The 20,458-nt window shown below is 42.3% G+C and overlaps 1 long non-coding RNA gene across 1 annotated transcript in view; it reads right to left on the reverse strand.

The window, feature by feature from the left end:
- Positions 1-18,537, reverse strand: part of Arhgap20os (Rho GTPase activating protein 20, opposite strand) — a 36,393-nt gene extending 17,856 nt beyond the window's left edge. Inside the window, exon 1 of the long non-coding RNA NR_033560.1 lies at positions 18,355-18,537. This is a non-coding gene — a long non-coding RNA (Rho GTPase activating protein 20, opposite strand). The remainder of the gene's footprint in view (positions 1-18,354) is intronic.
- Positions 18,538-20,458: the final 1,921 nt, after the last annotated feature.

A 20,458-nucleotide genomic window follows, 5' to 3' on the forward strand; every position in this document is an offset into this window, starting at 1 on the left:
CTCTGAGTGCCTCCAAAAAGAAACTAGAGAGAGCACACACTAACAGCTTGACAACGCACCTAAAAGCTCTAGAACAAAAGGAAGCAAATTCAACCAAGAGGAGTAGACAGCAGGAAATAATCAAACTCACGGGTGAAATCAACCAAGTGGAAACAAGAAGAACTATTCAAAGAATCAATCAATCAAGGAGCTGGTTCTTTGAGAAAATCAACAAGATAGATTAAACCCTTAGCCAGAATCACTAGAGGGCACAGGGACAGCATCCTAATTAACAAAATCAGGAAGGAAAAGGGAGACATAACAACAGATCCTGAAGAAATCCAAAACACCATCAGATCTTTCTACAAAAGGCTATACTCAACAAAACAGGAAAACCTGGATGAAATGGACAAATTTCTAGACAGATACTAGGTACCAAAGTTAAATCAGGATCAGGTTAATGATCTAAACAGTCCTATATCCCCTAAAGAAATAGAAGCAGTCATTAATAATCTCCCAACCAAAAAAAAAAGCCCAGGACCAGATGGGTTTAGTGCAGAGTTCTATCAGACCTTCAAAGAAGATCTAATTCCAGTTCTTCACTAACTATTCCACAAAATAGAAGTAGAAGGTACACTACCCAATTCATTCTATGAAGCCACAATTACTGAGACCTAAACCACAGAAAGAACCAACAAAGATAGAGAACTTCAGACCAATTTCCCTTATGAATATTGATGCAAAAATACTCAATAAAATTTTCGCTAACCAAATCCAAGAACACATCAAAACAATCATCCATCCTGACCAAGTAGGTTTTATTCCAGGGATACAGGGATGGTTTAATATATGGAAATCCATCAACATAATCCAGTATATAAACAAACTCAAAGACAAAAACCACATGATCATCTCGTTAGATGCTGAGAAAGCATTTGATAAAATCCAACACCCATTCATGATAAAAGTCTTGGAAAGATCAGGAATTCAAGGCCCATAACTAACCATAATAAAAGCAATCTACAGCAAACCAGTAGCCAACATCAAAGTAAATGGTGAGAAGCTGGAAGCAATCCCACTAAAATCAGGGACTAGACAAGGCTGTCCACTCTCTCCATACCTATTCAACATTGTACTTGAAGTCCTAGCCAGAGCAATTCGACAACAAATGGAGATAAAGGGGATACAAATTGGAAAGGAAGAAGTCAAAATATCACTTTTTGCAGATGATATGATAGTATATATAAATGACCCTAAAAATTCCACCAGAGGACTCCTAAACCTGATAAACAGCTTCGGTGAAGTAGCTGGATATAAAATTAACTCAAACAAGTCAATGGCCTTTCTCTACAACAAAGAATAAACAGGCTGAGAAAGAAATTAGGGAAACAACACCCTTCTCAATAGTCACAAATATAAAATACCTAACTAAGGAAGCAAGAGATATGTATGATAAAAACTTCAAGTCTCTGAAGAAAGAAATTAAAGAAGAACTCAGAAGATGGAAAGATCGCCCATGCTCATGGATGGGCAGAATCAATATAGTAAAAAATGGCTATCTTGCCAAAAGCAATCTACAGATTCAATGCAATCCCCATCAAAATTCCAACTCAATTCTTCAACGAATTAGAAAGGGCAATCTGCAAATTCATCTGGAACAACAAAAAAAACCTAGGATAACAAAAACTCTCAAGGATTAAAAAAAAAAAAAAACCTCTGGTGGAATCATCATGCCTGGACCTAAAGCTGTACTACAGTGCAATAGTGATAAAAAAAAAAAAATGCATGGTACTGGTATAGCAACAGACAAGTAGACCAATGGAATAGAATTGAAGACCCAGAAATGAACCCACACACTTATGGTCACTTGATCTTTGACAAGGGAGCTAAAACCATCCAGTGGAAAAAAGACAGCATTTTCAATAAATGGTGCTGGCACAACTGGTGGTTATCATGTAGAAGAATGCGAATTGATCCATTCCTATCTCCTAGTACTAAGGTCAAATCTAAGTGGATCAAGGAACTCCACATAAAACCAGGGACACTGAAAGAGGAGAAAGTGGGCACAGGGAAAAATTCCTGAATAGAACAGCAATGGCTTGTGCTGTAAGATCAAGAATCGATAAATGGGACCTCATAAAATTGCAAAGCTTCTGTAAGGCGAAAGACACCGTCAATAAGAAAAAAAGGCCACCAACAGATTGGGAAAGGATCTTTACCTATCCTAAATCAGATAGGGGACTAATATCCAATATATATAAATAACTCAAGAAGGTGCACTCCAGAAAAATCAAATGACCCCATTAAAAAATGGGGCTCAGAGCTAAACAAAGAATTCTCACCTGAGGAATACCGAATGACTGAGAAGCACCTGAAAAAATGTTAAGCATCCTTAATTATCAGGGAAATGCAAATCAAAACAACCCTGAGATTCCACCTCACACCAGCCAGAATGGCTGAGATCAAAAATTCAGGTGACAGCAGATGCTGGTGAGGATGTGGAGAAAGAAGAACACTCCTCCATTGTTGGTGGAATTGCAAGCTTGAACAACCACTCTGGAAATCAGTCTGGCAGTTCCTCAGAAAATTGGACATAGTACTACCGGAGGATCCCGCAATACCTCTCCTGGGCATATATCCAGAAGATGTTCCAACTGGTAAGAAGGACACATGCTCAACTATGTTCATAGCAGCCTTATTTGTAATAGCCAGAAGCTGAAAAGAACCCAGATGCCCCTCAACAGAGGAATGGATACAAAAAATGTGGTACATTTACACAATGGAGTACTACTCAGCTATTAAAAAGAATGAATTTATGAAATTCCTAGGCAAATGGATGGACCTGGAGGGCATCATCCTAAGTGAGGTAACCCAATCACAAAGGAACTCACACAATATTTACTCACTGATAAGTGGATATTAGCTCAGAAACTTAGAATACCCAAGATATAAGTTACAATTTGCAAAACACATGAAACTCAAGAAGAATGAAGACCAAAGTGTGGACACTTTGCCCCGTCTTAGAATTGGGAACAAAACACCCATGGAAAGAGTTACAGAGACAAAGTTTGGAGCTGAGATGAAAGGATGGACCATCTAGAGACTGCCATACCCGGGGATCCATCCCATAATCAGCCTCCAAATGCTGATACCATTGTATACACTAACAAGATTTTGCTGAAAGGACCCTGATACAGCTGTCTCTTACGAGGCTATGCCGGGGCCTAACGAACACAGAAGTGGATGCTCATAGTCAGCTATTGGATGGATCAAAGGGCCCCCAATGGAGGAGCTAGAGAAAGTACCCAAGGAGCTCAAGGGGTCTGCAACCCTATAGGTGGAACAACAATATGAACTAACCAGTACCCCCCATATGTATCAGAAGATGGCCTAGTCGGCCATCAGTGGAAAGAGAGGCCCATTGTTCTTGCAAACTTTATATGCCTCAGTACAGGGGAAAGCCAGGGCCAAGAAGTGGGAGTCAGGGTGGAGGAGTCGGGGGGGGGGAGGGTTTGGGGGACTTTTGGGGTAGCATTGGAAATGTAAATGAAGAAAATACCTAATTAATTTTAAAAAAAAAAGAAAAAGTTAAAAAAAAAAAAAGATTAACCTTAATGGGGTTTTCTCCACAGACACACACACACACACACACACACACACACACACAAAAACCCACAAAACAGCCAAGGCCATAGCACACTGTTTATACCTGTTTAGACAGTTTACAGGCCAGGGTCAGCAGTAGCTACCTGCTCACAGACACAGGCCAGGTTAGGACAGCCACCTGTGGAGATGCAGTGTGTGCAGAAAGTCAATAGAATGAGCTGCAAAGACAATTGTGATGAAGTCTGAACTGAGATTCTCCACAGATACCCTAAGGTCACCTGAGGGACAGTACCCTCACCATGCCTCAGACTACCCAAGTATACTGAGATGGGAGCAGTCTCCTGGGAACCATGCCTTGGAATGGGATAAAACGATTTATTCAAAGAGATTATAGCAGAAACTTCCACAAACCTGGACAGAAAATGGACAAGCATTAGAATCCCATCTAGACATAACCAGAGAACCGTTCCCCAGTAAGCCATAGTCAGTGTGGCAAAACTACCAAGCAAAGAATGTTTAGTGCCATAAGGAGAAAACTCTTACTCGTGTTTACTACGAAATTAATGTTTTTAGTGATAAAGTCAAGAAAAGCATGGAATTATGTATTTCAAACCCTAGAAGTATTGGCTTACCTACGATCCATTGGTATACCCAGCAAAAGCATCTGAAATAACGAGAGAAATAAGAACCTCTCAAGAGAAGTACCATGTAAGACAACTCAGTTCAAGCCAGCACCAAAGACGACTTAGAAGAAACTACACAAAGGTTTCATCCACCAGAACACAAAGCAATATTTCATGAGAGAAATGAGCAAAGAAGAGCTGGGACGTTAATACAAGTCTCTAAGAGTAGACCAGCAAATCCCTAGTCCATACCTGTCTCTACAAAAATGAAACAAAAACAAGAAATAGAAATCACAAACTCAACAATGGCATTAAGTTCGTTTAGTCCCTAGACACAAAGCTCACCCAATATACTCAAATGTAGTATGACATTTGAAGATCTAAGATATGATCACGTGATTTCTGTCTTAACAGATGCAGAAAATGACATTTGACAAAAGTTCAACTTTCCGTCATGATAAAAACCCACAGACACTAGTAACAAAAGAAACATAATAAAATTGTGTTCAAAAGAAAGCTAGATCCAACATAGTGGGAGACACAAAAAATTTCCTCTAAAATCTGGGGTGAGACGGGTTCCAACGCTCTACTCATTCCATAACGTACTTAAGACACTTAGCTGCGTCAGTAAAACAAAGAAATGAAGGAAATACTAATAGAGAAAGGGAAGTCAAATTATTCACGAAATAACTCAAGGGCTGCACCAGAACTCTGAAAAATCAGCATAAAAACCATTTGTTTTCCTATATAACAGTAATGGACATACTGGAAAATGCTCCAATCACAGTAGCTTAAAACTCCAGAGATAAATGAACCATCAAGGTGAAAGACTAGATAATTAAAAACTTGAAGACACAGAAGTCAAAACATAGACAATAGGGAAACTTGACATATTTGTGGCTTGACAGAATCTACATCTTAACTATTACTGAGAGATGTCTTCAGATTCAACATAGTCCTCTGTCAAAGTTCTAATCACGTTCTTCCAAAACAAATATCCTGAACTTCATATGGAATCACAAAGGGCACAAATATCAAAAGCAAATATCACAGGTGATGTTGAACGTGCCATAACACCTGATCTTAGATTATACAGTGGAGTCATTGTGACAGCAACAGCATGCCTTTGGCACAGAAATAGATGTGTAAGTCCAGTGCACTAGAACACAGGGCTCAAAAAAATCTTTGTCAAATATTAGGTTGTTATATGCTATCAAAACTACACATCATTTAAAGATTCAGAAGGTTCAATAAATAACACTGAGAGAGTGAGACACATTCAAAAATGAAATTAGTTACATCTCTCTCATCCTGCTTTTTTAAAAATTCAAAAGCATGGAAAGGACCTTATAAAGCCTGCAAATGTTGAAACGTCTAGAGCAAATATAGGGATGGTAGTTTAAGATAGCAGCAGCAGGGTGAACTCTTTGAAAATGATTCCAATAGCACAGAAAATAATTTCCAAATGAGATTGCATCAAATTAAAAAGCTGCTCCACAGAAGAATAAAAGCAGAGTGAAGAGAAAGGCTACAGAATGAAAAGCAATCTTTGCAACTGCATCTCGGGATGAACATATACTATAGATAAAAGAACAATAAACTGTAACATAGGTCAATAAATGCGCTAATAGACAGTTTTAAAAAGAAGAAATAGAAATAGCCAATAAATATTTGCAAAAGTGTTCACCGTCTATAGCTATCATGGGAATACAATTAAAACAACCTTGAGATATGAGCTATTTCCAGTAAGAACCGAACACAAGAACTGCCCTATGACCCAGCTACACCATTCCTGCATGTATACCAAAGGGACTAATCATTCCCACAGAAACACATGTACACCCATGTTTATTGATACAATATTCACAATAGCTAAGAAATGAAACCATTCTAGTTATACATCAACATACAAATGGTAGAGAAAATGTATTTATACACCATAGAATTTTATTCAACATTAAAAAAGAAGGAAATCATGGCATTTTTGGGAAAATGGATATCACAGAAACTCATTAAGTAGAACTAATCAGGTTCAGAAAAAGACCATCTTCCCTCTCATACATGGATCCTAGGCTTTAAATAGATCTCATATTTAATATGAAATCTTATGTAGTAAGATCTTTAAATAGATCACACACACACACACACATATATATATACACATACACACACACATATATATATGAAATTTATATAGAAGCATGAGTCTTTAGCTATCCAAAGTACTTGAGCAAATATGAATTCTGGATATATTATCTAATTTCCAAATATAGTATACATTCAAAGTAGTGGCAAAAATCCCAGCTTCATATGCCCAAAGAATAGGATAAAGAATGCAGACATAAACTCACACAGCTACCTAAGGTAATCAGATTCTTGAGGAAGGTGAAAGAGACTATGTTGACCAAAGATGATAACCCCTTTAAGAAATGGTACCAGAACAACTGGATTGAGACTCTAGCTCACTCTGTACAAAAATCAGCTCTGGATAAATCAACCTATATCAAGACTTTTGGAACTACTAGAAGAAAATGTACCAGAAAACACCCTCATATCCATGCTGAGGTAATGACTTCTTGGACCGAACTTCAAGTTCTCAGGAAATAACTATGACTGACAACTATAACTGAATTACTGAATTAAATTAAAAAATTTCTGAACAGCAAAGGAAAAATTAGCAGAGTGGAGACACAGCCTCGAGAACAAAAGAAATGCCAGCTGTTTGTTTCTCTGAAAGGGAGGTTGATACACAGCATATATGAGGAATTTTTGAAAATGAACAGCAGTCCAGTTAACATATGAGCATACTGTTTGAAAAGATATTTCTCCAGCCATAACAGAAAATTTCCCAAATCCATGGAAATAATGTCCATCTAGGTATAGGAGGTGTTTAGAACACCAGATGGACATACCAAAAAAGAACTCCCTACATCCCATTATAGTTAAGACACGAGAACAGAGTGTGGCTCCCAGCACCCGTGTCAGATGGCTCCGAATGCCTGTAGCTCCTGATCTAAGGGATTTAATGTCCTCCTTTGGCCTCTGCAGGCACCACATTTGTGGTGTACATTTATTTATGTCACAGGTACATATACATGCAAAGATTTTTTTTTAAACTCAAGATAGACTAGCAAAAAATTAAGCTACTAAAACAAAGAAAATAAGGATTAGAGCAGACACTGATATAACTAAAGAAAGAACAATACTTTAAAACGCAGGGAAACTACAGATAGGTTTACTGAGGAAAAACAAAACTGGCTAGTGTCTAAGAGCACAGGTGATGGTGATCCCACCTGGCTTGCACATGGGGCTGGGAATCTGAACTCAGGTTCTCACACTTGTGGGATGAGCACTTTCCCTCTGACACACTGTGTGCTCTGGGTTGATTGAGTGGTTTGTTTTTCTGTTTAATTTTTGCATCCTTGGCCGGGTGTGGTGGCACACACCTTTAATCCTAGCACTTGGGAGGCACAGGCAGGTGGATTTCTGAGTTCGAGGCCAGCCTGGTCTACAAAATGAGTTCCAGGACAACCAGGGTTACACAGAGAAACCCTGTCTTGAAAAACCAAATATATATATATATATATATATATATATATATATATATAATTTGCATCCTTTTGACCAGAAGGAAATAGCTGTCTCTGAATGCCCCTACCCTCCAATGCTACTTACAGTGACAGTAATGAACAAGCCTCGGGATGTCAAAAGTGAGACTGCAGAGCCAGTAATTATTTAATGTATTAGATGGTAGAGAGGGCTGAAGCAAACAGTGATGTAGGGAAGGAAGATGGGGCTGACAGGAGCCATGGCCTGAGGAAAAATCTCTGGTCCAGTGTCCAGGGGGACTCCCTGAGGGAAGCAGGGGTTCTGAGGGCATCTAGGGCAAACACATTCCTGGCAATGAGGAGAACGGGAAATTGCCCAGACATTTGGAACGCTTGACATGTATGCAGCTGAAGGAGAGTAGATCTGACAGCTTAGGTATTTTGTGGTCTATTTTTCCTTCTGTTGCTTCCAGGTTGTGTCAAAAAATTATAAGTATCAATGAAAGCCAGAGCCATTCAAAGTGACCGAAGAAACCTACTGGCCAACCTCAGATGACCTATAGAGCCACATCTGGCAGTTGTCCTGCAAGCAGGAAGTAGTAGGGCGTTGTTTCTCCATGGCCCACATTCGTTCCTCACAGTTGCTGACTGGAAAAGCAGGTCACCCAATGCTTAGAGACTAACCAGTGGGGCAAGATGCATCCAGGTTGAGACCCAGAGACAGCCTTCCCTTGGCCCTGCTTAAATGTCAAATCCTCTCCACACCGAGAGTCTGAGCTTGTCGGCTTGGCTTCCAGTCCTCACAAAAGCCCTGGTACTTCTCTGGCCTTTATCCAGGTGTCACATACCACTGGTTTCACACATGGACTCTGAGCTATAGTAATAGGACAGAAACCCTTGGTTCTTTAAGGACACAAAAGCAATGCTTGGTCCTAAGCAAGCCAGCCAATGTCTGATTCATTTGGCTCTCAGAGGAATTCTTGCCTTCCTTTGACATGGTCTCGAGTGCAGGATACAGCCACTGGACAGGTGGCTGATCTACAATCAAATAACTCTGTGTCGTGTGGCACCAATCTAAACCTCTGGCCTGGTGCCCGGTAAACAGCTGGACCACTAGGCTTTTACCCTTCACCCAGCTTAAGGTGCCACAAGTCTGGGTGGGACGTGCCTAAGATCTGGGACCTTCCCACTATCCCTCGGAGGCAAGGTGCTTGGTTCTGAGGGCAAAGGAGCATACAAAGTGTAATGCTGAGGGGCTGACAGGTAGTCCGGGAGCTCGGTTCCCCTTCTCTTTCAGAGTGACCAGCTAAGGCTCTGACATTCGCCTCACTCCTACTCTGTGAATGACTGGTCAGTCTACAACAAAGGCTTTCTCTCAGAATCTGAGATTAAGGAAGATGAAGGCCCTAGGCCGCCTGCCTATCTGTCTACAGTGGGCATATTGCATAATGAGAGCTGTCTCCACATCTTCACGGCAGCTTTGTAACAAAACACCAGGCCATGGCTTCTTATCTTTGCTGTCTTCCTCATCCACCTCCCATCTTCCCTTCTCCCACAGATGCACAGAGAAAACTAAGCAACTCTGGCTTTGAAGCCCTCCAGATTGGCCCTTTTCCCTTAGCACCCATTGTTTGCTGAACTCGCTATTGAGAAAGACCTTTAAGCTGCCCACCCCTCCTCCCACGTCTTCAGCCTAGCTTCATTTCCTCCTCTAGCAGGTGGTTAGGCAGTCAGGCCTCCAGGTTCATAGGCTTTGAAGGCCCAACTGGAGTGCGGCAGAGCCCACATTCGAATATATGAACAGGTGTTTTCCAGTGGTTAGATCAACTCAGAGGAAGTTAAAAAGAAGACTTTTCTTAGCTTTTAGACTTTTTAAGTGCACCTCAATCCAGAAGAAATGGCATTTTCTATAGATGCTGAAGCATACATAGAAAGACCTCCATCCACACTGCATTTCACACAATGTCCTCTTGGTCTCTGAGAAGAAAAGTGAATAATTTAAAATAAGGGTAGAGAAAAATTTTCTCTTCATAATTTCTGCCAGTCTAGGTCAAAGGCATTTCTGCAAAAAACAGAATTTTGGCCACAGCTTGCTGGGGTTCCTCAAAGGTGGAAAAACAGGCCCCATAACTTTTTCAGAAAAAAAAAAATCAAAACAAACAAACAAAAAAGACCAAAAAACTGTACAGTCTGCTGGCAGTGTTGCTGCCCTTGACTTTGATCTGTGTTTCCTTCTGAGAAAATCAACCACTTAAATCATAGAAGCGAGATTGTTTGTGGAAAGTATGTTTTAGCATTTTTGTGATTTTTTTTATTTGCTCTTTCAGAATTTTTTAGGTGTATATTTTAAAATTAGATTGGTGGGACTGTTTAGCCATTAAAGGTAAAAGGACTAGATAGATGCCTTTGGTCGCTTGCTTGGGAGTTCCTGTTGGGTCCTCTTGGTTGTCACCTTCTAGCTCTCGTGTGACCTTCCTACCTGCACAAAGCTCCACAAGGCATTCTGCTCCACAGACTAACATGCCTTAGAGATATTTTTCTAGAAATGCAAATACATATTGAGTCAGATTTTAGTTTTCCCATCTTCCCTTCTGCCTTTCCATAACCCTTCAGGGGGACAGAAAGGCAAAGGACGTTTTTGAGCAAGAGTTTCATAGGAATTGCATAGGATGGAGACGGATCAGGAAGTGCGAGCAGGATAATGAACTGTTGTGGGGTTCACAATCACTAAGTTTGAGCCTTCTCAGGGCCACACTCCTGGGCTGCTTTATACCCTCAGAAGATGAAGGCTGCCATCATATTGCATGCCGTCAGATCCTACTCAACTGTACCTGAGAGCTGGAAAGTGCCTCTCAGTTTAAAATTAGACAACTCATTAAGGAAAAGAGCCAGTCATCAAAATTAAATATGTCTCTTCATCAAATGATAGCATGATGGTGTGAAGGGGATGGTGGTGCATCCCGTCACCCCAGCACGCAGGAAACTGTAGCAGGAGATTCAAGAAACCAACCTGAACTATAGGATACCCTATATCCTGCCTAACTAAAAGGCGATGGACAGATCTGCATCAGACTGCCAGGCTTGGTGGTGGCAGCTTTACATAGAGCATATCTAACAAGTTTAAAGTGAAGAAATACTACACACCAAGCATAGACACAACCCAACTTATAATGTTTGCAAAAAGATCTGAAAAGTTACTTCACCAAAGGGCCTAAACGAATGTCCACTAAACTCTTGGGAGATACCCAATATCATTAGTAATAAGAAAATGAAAATGTGGGTAGACAATGACTCTCTCAGAAGACATGGGTTTCTAAATGTACATCTCAGTGCCAGAGTGTTGGATATCCCCCTATAACAAGCTGTTGGGCAGAAGGCCCCAGAGACCCCCTGAAGAACATAGGCAACTGCCATTACTTTTGGTTGCCCACCAAACGTGATGGTAAAGACCCTATTACTGAAGGCATCACAAAGTTAAATACCTGGAACTGACCTGAAAAAGTCCTCCCCCCTGGCCCCCTTTCAATGTGCCAGAAGTTCCTATGTAGGCTTCTGGGGGAGAAAAGCCATTAATGATCATACTCAGCAGTGAATCCTGCATGCTGCCATATTTAAGATATGCCTGTTGGTACAGTCACACTGGCATGACTGCTGTGGGAGTAATCAGCCACTTTCTGAATCATATTTGGGGCCTACTCCACAAGCAGCAGCCATGTCTAGTACTATGAACCTTGTCAAAAGCCAATGACAGATCATAGTCTGGTGGGGGTTGGGGGGAAGGGGCTACTACTGTTGTTTTGCTAAATGACATGTTATCAAACTGCTTTCTAGATATTTGTTTATACTCATCGCTTCATCTGGATTAATGCTGCTCTCCGCCTTATGAAGAGAGGCTTCTTTTTTGCAGTGGACAGTAATAAATGCAGAGACTGAGAGCAGGCCTAATTTCTGAGAATGAGTTGCCATTGGGTACTCATCCCTGAATGGGATGACTAAATCAACCCCCTCAAGGCTCAGGAAACATCTCTTGGAGGTAAGGGTAAAAATCATACTAGCCAAGGGATGGGGAAAGAATGCGGAAATGCGGATACCCAGGCTTGACATGGCCTTTGTCCTCCTGACCTCACAACAGCTGTGGTCACTTGCGTAAGACCTGCACATGATCATGCCACTCAGCATTCCAATGTGGACAGGGAAGGGGACTCATGAGGCACTCCCTCTTGCTGGGGAGCTATTGACATGTTGGCTGCTGTGGAAAAGAGAGTCATTTTGTGTAAAGGCTTCTGGAAGACTCCCCACCCTTGTGTGCTTGGCCTCATACCCACGAGCACTCAAGGAGGCACTAATTAGACTCTGGGTCATTTTTACAAAGAAGAGAACATGAAGGTAGGGGGAGGAGTTATTGAGGAGTAGGATCCAGGAAGAGAGGCAGGGAGGAGTTGGGGGTGAATATGATCAAGACATATTGTACACATGTATGTCATGATCAATAATTTCTAAAATTCCTAATTTATAAAAGAAAGCACAAATGAAAATCTACAATGAGAGCACTCTATACTACTGGAATGGCTAAAATATGAATGATGTCATTAATGGATATGGAGAAACTGGAACTTACACGCTGATATATGAAATCAGGAAACAGATACTTTGGGAAAGTGGCCATTTTTTTTTTTATGAAGGAACTGTATTTAGAGACTTACCTCATAGGAATATATATCCATACAAAGACTTGTGCAGAAAGGCTCATTCCTGTTCTCGTTCATAAGAACCCAAAATTTATGAATGTAGGCCAAGAGACAGAGACAGAGGCAAAGACAGGCAGACAGACAGAAACAGGGACAGAGACAACCACTGGGCCTGAGCTTTTGAAAACTCAAGGCCTACCCACTAGTACCACACTTCCTCCAACAAACCACACCTCCTAATCCTTCCAAACAGCTCTTCTGAGGACCAAGAATTCAAACATATGCACCTATGGGGACCATTCTCACTCAAATCACTGCATTCTACTGTCCAATCCACATAAACCTGTAGCCATAGTATAATGTAAAATACACTCAGTCCAATTCCAAAGTCTTTCATAGTCTCAACACTGTTTTAAAGTCCAAAGTTTCTTCTGAGACTCAGAGCAATCTCTTAACTGCAATCCTCTGTAAAATTAAAATCAAAAAAGCAGATCACATGCTTTCAAAATACAATAGCAGAATATACATTACTATTCCAAAGGGAAGAAAGGGGGAGCACAGGGAGAGAATAGTGCACCAAAACAAGATTGAAACCCAGCAGGACAAACTCCAAATGCTACATCTCCATGCCTGTTATCAAATGCTCTTCAGATCTACAACTCCTTCCACGTTTGTTGGCCACAACAGGCTTCTCTCTCTTGGGGTAGTTCCGTTCTCGCTTATCAGCTTTCCTCAGCAGATATCCCATGACTCTGGCATCTCCACCATCTTGGGGTCTCCAATTCAATCCAGGTTTCACCTTCACAGCCTCCATACAGGGACACCCCTGCCACAAGCCTGGCCTTGGCACCTTTTCTTAACTACAGAGGAGGATTCCAGAACTCCTTTCCTGTATCCTTGATACCCAATCCAGAACCACATGGCCGAAGCTACCAAGCTCTCCTGCTTGCTAGGGCAGGAGCCTGGCCTCTTCCTTGAATTGCATTTGCATAAACTTTCCATTGTTGTTTAGGCTTGTGAAATCCCTCAGACCTTTCCCTGCGCGCGGGGGGGGGGGGGGGGGGTAGCTTTGCTGGGGTGGGTTGCAGGATTAGCTGGGTTGCAGGATTAGCTGGGTGGGGCCTTGCCCTGAGGTTTCTACTCCCTTTACTGCATTAAGCATCAGACATTGCTTTAACATTTTCATTGCCTAGAGCACAAGATTTGGCTCCAACATTCCAACATTACATTTCCTGACGCTCCTTTTCTCCCCAAACTGTACTTTTTATATTTCTCTTTGCCTCAGATTGCTCTCTTGCATTGTAGATTTACATACGAGTATTCACTAATAATGTAGCATAGTCAATACTAGGCTGTCTTGAAATTCTTCTGCCAATGATTTTAGTCTAAAAGTCTTCAACTTAGCCTCAGGCAGTTTCTTTCTATGGACAAGAGCAAAGCACATTCTTTGCCAAAACATCACGTGCATGGTCTGTAGCCCCGCTGTTAATATTGTTCCCCTCTGAATCCCCTTGACCTGGGCTTCCACAGACCAAATTGCTCTCAGCACCACTGTCTTCCATGCCCTGCTAGGATGGCCAACTAAGTATTTAACCACTTTCTTAATCTAATGCCAAAAGTCCACATTCCACCAACAAGCAGCATAGTGAAGCCTGTCACAAAAATACCCCAGTCCCTGATATTGTCTTAGTGGCCTGTTGCTGTGATGAAGTACCATGACCAAGGCAACTTAGAGGAAGAAAACATCTAACTGGGGCTAGCTTATAATCCATGGCCGAGTTCTGTGGCAGCTAGACAAGCATGGAGACAGAGCTAAGAGTATCTGATCTCCAAGGTGCAGGTCAAAGGGAATGTGTCAGAGGGTAGGAGGCAGAGATGAGGTAGAAGAAGAGATGAAGAGAGAAGGTACCCGGTCATGGGCTTTTGAAACTTCAAAGCCCAACCCCAGTGGCACACTTTATCCATCCTGGCCATGCTTATTCTAACAAGGCCACACCTCCTAATCCTTCCCAAACAGTTGCAATAGCTGAGGACCAGACATTTAAATACATGATACTGTAGAGATCATCTCATTCAAATCACCATACTCTCATTCACCCAGTTAATAATTCCTGAACACCTATGGTGTAGTTTACATGATAGGACGAATCACCTGCAGACTTAGCCCTGAGAAGTGCTCAGTGCAAAACCATAGATGTGAGTACAAGTCACTTAAGACAGAGACAGCAAGCAACAAACATAGGTGGTAGGGCCAGGCCAGAGGAGAGAGGGATTGCTTTAAACTGCAGCTGGACTATCCAGAACTCTCACTAGTCATTTTGTATCTTCTCATTTGGTCCAATGCTCAAAAAAAAAAAAATTATATATATACTCATCAAGTTCTATTATGTGCTGGGCACTATTATCAATGCTGGTAATATGACTGAATAAGATCATTTGTCATATCCTGATGAGAAACGACAAAAGTACATTGTTGTGAAACACTGTCTTATAGGTATGATATAGGCACTGCAATCTTGAACTCTTCACAGCTGCAATTAACTGCACAAGATCAGGTGATTCCCTTAAGGAGAAGGGAGAGGTTCGTGACACTCCACAGGCACACACACCACACACACCCAAGACCGTAAAGGCAGTGCACTGCTGCTGAGGGTAGAGAGTGGAAAGGGGTCATGAGGCATGGCCTATAGGCAATTAGTAGTGGCTAGAGAAGAGATAGACACTTTCTTCAGTGGTGTAGATTGTCCATGCTCATTTAAGTAAACTTACTTAAATTCGTTGGAATCAGAAGAGAAGGAGAAGAGAAATAACTAGTAACAGAGGACAAATACCATCCAAATAAATTATCTACATCTAACACATTATTATATACAATCAGTACATCCTAATTTTAAAACACAAGGGGCAAAGTGTGGTACCAGGTGGTGACTGGTTCCTCAGATGACGACTCTGAATTCTTTAGTCATCTTTGGACAACAGAGCAGGCCATTTCCCTCAGCTGCAGTGGTCCCCACCTCACTGGGAAATTGAGTCCTCAGCAGCCAGCAGCCATACTTAACGACCACCACCATGTCGTCCCTCCCCCCCCCCAAGTCAGCTGAACTCCCCCTCCCCCTGTGGGACCTTGCTTCATCAGCCACGCAGGCCCGCCCCTCTGCTCTCCACCTTTGTGCCCATCATTCAGTAACTTCCACTCTGTTCACAGATGTTTGTCTGTTTGTTTTTTACTTTCTCACAGTTCTAAAGCTCCTCGGCTATTCCCCAGTGGGTATTAGGCAAGATCTCATCTGGATTCATCCAGTTACCATGTAAGGAGTCACAGAAATGGCATGATAGATTGACAATGCTCCCGTGACCACAGAACTACCACACATTATGGAACTATATCAATCACTTCTTTGTAACAAATACAGACAAGAAGCAACATAAGGACAGTCTTGAAGGAACAATCCACCGTAGTGGAGAATACGTGCTGGCAGGAATGGCTTTTAGCAGTTTGGAACTCAAATATCAGTGGGCCAAAGGTAGAGAAGAGGAACCCAGGCACTCACCTGGCTGTATTCACTTTCCAGTTTCATTTAGTTCAGGAACCCAGCCTGTGGAATAGCATACCACCACATCCAGAAGTTCCCCCACCCCCCGCCCCCCAAGTCAATGCTTTCTGGAAACACCCTCACAGATGTTCACCAAAAAAATGTTTTAGGTACTTCTTAACCCAATCAAATTTACAAGTGAAATGGACCATTGCAGGTCCTTCCTTAAGTCTTACCTTAAGTCTTAAGACAAACCCATGCGACCCATCACAAGTGCTTCATTTTGTTGCCAGACAACTTAAGACTGTTTAGTACTTGCCTCTATGCACTTTCCCTCTATCATCCCACCTGCCTCACCGCATGCTATGCTTCACCGGTTTGCCTGTAAAACAGCCTTCTTGCACTGGATTCAATGTCATGGTGGCCCTAAACAGTGATATTCCTAAGATATGTCCTGAGCTCTCTGCTCACCTCTCTGTTACATCTTAAATCTAAATACAGCATGTATTCTGGAGACGTCATCTTCTGATGAGAATGAAACATCTTGAGATACTGATGACCCAGACATCACTTGCATGTGACAAAGATGCACAGCATGTACACAGAGACTGGAGCATGTAAATTGATGGGATCTGGTCAGTTCTATGAATTACGTCATCGTCTGTGTCTTGCTCACAACACTGTGCTCATATACAACACAAGCATTAAAAGTCTGGGAGAAGTGCCGGAGGGAATCAGTGAACCTTTCCTTGCAACTCCGTCCCAGGAGATCTATACTTCAAGATCAAAATTAAAACCCAAAACAGATACATGTTTGTGAAAAATAAACACATAGCAAGAAAAGCCTTCCATGAGTCTCCACTTTTCAAAAGACAAAAATACTGATTTATTTGTTACACACTCAAGGCCCTACATGATGAGCCCTTGATGTCTGTGTCCAGTTCATCACCCTTAGACTTGACATTCATGCTTTCGTTGGGTCTTGAGAACCCACACACTAAAACACAGCTCTAAGCAAAACAGATAAGGTGCCTGCAACCAAAAACCTGAGAGAGCCAGTTAAGCAGTTTGTGCTTCCCTGCACTTGGGATCCACCACTCTCCCCCATGCTATCACATCATTCAATCATAAACAAACATTCCCCCAAGCACTTCCCTGTGCCCTGCCGCAGCTGCGCTGGAGTTACAGCTGTGACCCACAAAGCAGGGCCTCTGCCCCAGGAGTCTCACATCAATGATCCAAAACCAGATGGGAAAACACAGGAGGAGGAGGTTTAAGGGTGTGAGCCAGGCAGTGGATTAGGCTAGTGGGCCAAGCAAGCATCCCTCCAGCTGGCGTTCTCTAAACGCATACCCAGATGACAAGAAAGGACTTGACATAAGGGAAGAAGTGGGTTCAAGGCTTAAGAAGGGAAATGTTTGACCTTGTTAGGGAGTTATTGTGAGGCAGAGGAGGAAGAGGTAATAAAAGTGGAGAGAATCAGAAAGGTGCGCAGGAGCGGGTTGCAAAAGGGCTCCGGTTATCCGGAAGGCGTAGATGCGGCTTGCATGTAGCCACGCGGGACGCGGCTTGATCAGGAGAGTAGACTCAGAGAAAACGTACTGCCACAGTACTGAACACGAGTGGGGGTTGGGTGAGGAAGAGAGAAGCTAGAGTCCAGAGAAGCCAGGGGTTCTAAAGAGTCTCCATGTGGCCCTGTTCTCCCTCGCCCCGACGTTAAGGTTTCTGGTTTATGTCTTGCCTTCCTGACTGGACAGGTGCTGACAGAGCAGAGGGACAGTGTAGTATTCCTTCTTGGTTCCCTCGCGCCCACGAAGTTTATAAATTAATTGCTCGTGTTCAGCTTGGGGAGAAAGGAATGGAGATCGAGGAAGGTTTTAGAAAGTAAATGACATTTGAGGTAAACCACTAAGGAGGGGGAAATTAGACACATGGGACTCGGGAGGGTGGAGAGGGCAGTGTGTTGAAATGGGGGGGGGCGTGGGGAGAGAAGACGGGGATGTGGGGGTGAGCACAGCAATGCTGGGATCTGCTGAGGCCGAGCCTCAGAAAAGGTAAATTGGAAAGACTAGAAAGCTGGATTAGGGTGGGATTAGGGCAGTTTCTTAAATGCTTTTTTTAATCTAAGGACAGAAGAGTGCTACTACTCGTTTTCCAGCAGAGGAATGAGGGGGAAAAAATAAATCCTATAAGAAACTTAAAATGAAGCTGCTGGAATAAGGAAGGATAAGAACCAGGAAAGGCAAGAATAAGTGAGTTCAGGATAAGGGTGGCGGTGAGTCACCTGGAACAGCCGCCGCTCTTCCCCCGGAGCAAAGCATGACCTTTCTGAAAGCCTGCAATCATGCCATTACAGGATATTTATCTGTGGACTTACAGCGACAGCAAGTCGCCACGACTTGTACCTGCTCCGTGTACGCTGCGACAGCTGAGTAGACTGTATGGTGATTTACAGCAGCAGAGTCTAGAAATCCAAGTGGGGCACGGGCACGGGCACGGGCACGGGCACGGGCACGGGGGAGCGTCCTTGCCGCATGCTCAAACCGCACAAACTCAAGAGAAAGGAGGCGAGCCCTTCAGCTCTTTTATAAGGGCTCTAACTCCAGTCACGGTGAAGGGAGCCCTTGTTGTCCAATCTTCTCAGAAGGGCCTCACCTGTTGAAAGTACCGGTTCGCCATTAAAGTTTAGCACCTGTGTTTGGGCAGACACGCCCTTGTTTAAGCCATAGCATTTCTGAAAGTGCGTATTCCAAATGAAGTGCTCACCATCCAGCACCTGAGAAAATTAGAAAGGGCTAAGAGGCAACATCAGAAGGCAGACCAGGGGCAGGTGAGAGGCAGGGGGCAAAACAAGCTTGGCTGTGAGGAGGTGTTTGTGTTCTCTTTGCATTTTTCTTCTTGTGGTCTAGTTGCCATCCACGTGCAGCATTGGTTGTTTTTCCATGAAGATGCTCAGCTGATTTACTCCCTGCCAGCTGTTGCTGAGTGCTTCCTCCATCACAGGGCACCTCTCTCCCACAGTGCTTGGAGCACTGGTGGGGAACAGAGCTCTGCCTCAGGTTCCTCTCTGCCCTCCATTCCATCACCATCTCTTCCTGCCCTTGTCCGTGTATACAGCCTGAGCCTCAGAAGAAGGACAGGAGCTGATGGTTAACATGCAAAATATGTTTTTCTAACATAATCTATATTCATAGAAAGTTTATAAGATAGTCGAAATTATGGTTCCCATTTCACAGATGGCAAAGCTGACAGGCAGCTAACACACATATGGGTGGTGGATCTGACCCAGGTCAGTGACCCTAAACACAGATCATCAGTATTGCTTTTATAACCCTAAAGATATAGGAAGGTGTTCACTTAAAACTAGCTCCACAACATCGCTAGAGACCCAGCAGAAAACCCTGTCACTCCATCTCTACCTGAAACTAATGTGCCCTCTTCTGTATGCTTAACCTTCTACCCACACAAAGTTACAGTTTCTAAAATTCACATACCGTGACAACAAATGTATCCATTTAATTAACTTATTTTGGAAATCTCTTTTTAGGAAAACACTACATGAGTGGATATTTTGGTCTTTTCTAGTGCCCTGTTATTTCAATATATATATATATTGAATATGTGTATATATTTACACATATATAAAATACATATTATACATGTATATAATACACATATGTATATATACATATACACATATACATATATATTCTAGTATTTGATACATGTGTCATGTGAAATACTTTTAAGATACAGACTTAAAAATGGGACTTCTCAGTGTTTGGGGTTTTATTATTATTGGTTTGTTTGTTTTGTTTCCTGGTTTTTTTGTTTGTTTGGTTTGGTTTTGATTTTTTTTGAAACAGTGTCTTATGGCTGGCTTTGACAATTCCTCAGTAGCAGAGGCGGTCTTTGAACTCCCGTTCCTGCCGTTTCTCCCTCCTAAGTGTGGGGGGTAAGAGCTGTTTACTCTGGGTTGAGACACCGGAGTGTGATGAGGCATTCTCTACACCTTTGAAATATTTCATAATTAAAACGTCACTTTGAGTTGAAGGGTTATGATTTTTTTTTTGCCTGCCGTTGTCAGTGGCTTAAATTAAGACTTAGAAAGGAGCAAGATCTGTGAAAACAGATGTCCAGATTAAAATAACCTTAACATAAATGTACCATTCCAAAGAAAATCAAATTTACTAGAGATACATTATAGGTTAAAAATGATTTTTTTATGCACACAAGCTACAGAGGCATATTTAGAAATAGTCTTAATATAAAGATGTCAGCTGGAATGAGAAGGCATGGGTTGGAGTGGACAAAACAGAAGCATGAGGCCTGTGTTTACTTTTAATACACAGAACTTGGCTTCAACTGGCCAAAGCTCTATGGTTGTGAGCAACAGAAACTTACTGACTGAAGCACAAAAGGGAATGTTTTAGAAAGCTGATGTCAAAGTGGTCAGGAGGCTGCAGAGCCAGGATGGGCTC

Source organism: Mus musculus, chromosome 9, assembly GCF_000001635.26.
Source record: "Mus musculus strain C57BL/6J chromosome 9, GRCm38.p6 C57BL/6J".
Taxonomy (NCBI): domain Eukaryota; kingdom Metazoa; phylum Chordata; class Mammalia; order Rodentia; family Muridae; genus Mus; species Mus musculus.